This window comes from Pinus tabuliformis, chromosome 2_2, assembly GCF_031772625.1.
Source record: "Pinus tabuliformis cultivar Carrire ecotype Pingquan chromosome 2_2, CPIR1, whole genome shotgun sequence".
NCBI classification, from domain to species: Eukaryota; Viridiplantae; Streptophyta; class Pinopsida; order Pinales; family Pinaceae; genus Pinus; species Pinus tabuliformis.
The window spans coordinates 35,617,563-35,619,177 of record NC_142300.1 but is presented as its reverse complement, the minus strand read 5'-3'; the positions used below and the strand labels follow the sequence as shown (position 1 = coordinate 35,619,177).

The window sequence follows — 1,615 nt, the reverse complement described above, 5'->3', positions numbered from 1 at the left end:
TTGCTGCTATTCGGGCTGGTGTGGCTTCTAGGATGACCTTGGTCCGATCTCTCGGATCTGTCAGTGGAGGTGAATGGTTTGATTGTGGGCACCACAGTTTCGTGGAGGCAACAATCGGTGCAGCTTGGTCAAACCGACGGTTCAGTGGAGTTCGAGTCGGCGATGCAGCCGGAGGTCGAGTGGTGGCAGCTTGGAAACAGTTTGGCCTATGTGGAGCTTGGAGATCACCGATTTGGAGATATCCATGATTCCCCTATCTGCTCAAATCCTTGAAGATTGTGAAAGATTTGGTAATTGAAAGCTGGACGGTGTCAAAGTCTGTATGTGTGGGCGTGGAGCAGAGCAAAGTGATCATTAGAGCCAATCTGGCGATGAGAAGTGGAGTTCGTTCTAGCCATACGTTGAGATGGTTGTTTCTGTCATTAAGAGAAATGGAGAAGAGTTCAAAAAGGATATGGCAGTCTGGCATCAAACAGTGAAGTACTATTTGGAGCAAATGAAGCCAATGATTGGAAATGATATTTTTAGAAACATTACGAACGTGAGGGCAAATCTCAGTGGATTTGTAGCTGCGCTCATTGACAAAGATGTTTGGGTGATGAATGTTGTTCCTGCAAATGCTTCAAACATGTTGAAGGTCATCTATGATAGAGGCCTGATGGGAACCATACACGACTGGTGTGAATCATTTTCAACTTATCCTCGTACTTATGATCTCCTTCATGCCTGGACTCTCTTCTCTGATATCTATGAGAAAGGCTGCAGCATAGAAGACTTGCTTTTAGAAATGGACCGGATCCTTCGGCCAACAGGATTTGTGATTATTAGAGACAAGCCTTCAATGATAAAATACATCACTAACTATTTGCCCGTCTTGAAGTGGGATTCCTGGAAATTGATTGTCAATTCTGAATCTGATCCACTTTCTTCTAATGATGAGACAATATTGTTTGCACAAAAGCAGTTGTGGATACCGGATGAAAGTCAGTAGAGATGTCATTTTGTAGACTAATTATTCAAGCAAATTTCATTAGCTTGTTGCGGGCTGGCTGAATATTTAGGATTCCAGTCTTCTTTGCTGAAAGAAAGGCGGCTGTAATTCATGTCTAACCTCCTCGCGAGAGGAATGAGTCCTCATATTGTTTTGCAAGGAAAAAAGGTGGTTGCTTTTTGATTTAAGGTGTTGTGTGGAGTGGAGAGAGGCAGATTTATTTTTCATAGGTCTTGGAGTGGTGGTGGTATCTGTATCCTAAAGAGGTAGCAGGAGATTCAATATGGCCAATCCAGATGTTGTTTCTCAGAACAAAGACATCCCTATGTCTCTGCCCCTGCCCAACTTTCATTATTGCATTTGAGTACTTACCAAGACCTTTGCAGACTTTTCATTGCTGAGTATTTTGATATCACAAATATTATTGGCATAATATTTGTTTTGATGAGCCAAGTGGGATTTGAGCGAATGTGTTACTGTTTTGGAGATTGGACGGCCGGTAGTCCAATTCTAAGTAGATGGTGAAGCAAGATACTTGGCTATGTCAAAGGCATGGTAGCGATGGCAGTTACCTTGATGGCGATGGAAGCTAGGCACAAATATGGCATTTCATAGAACTCTAAA

General features: G+C 42.7%; 1 pseudogene; it reads left to right on the top strand.

Annotated features, from left to right (window-relative positions):
* Positions 1–406: 406 nt before the first annotated feature.
* LOC149191383 (putative methyltransferase PMT9 pseudogene) lies at positions 407–991 on the top strand (annotated as a pseudogene).
* Positions 992–1,615: the final 624 nt, after the last annotated feature.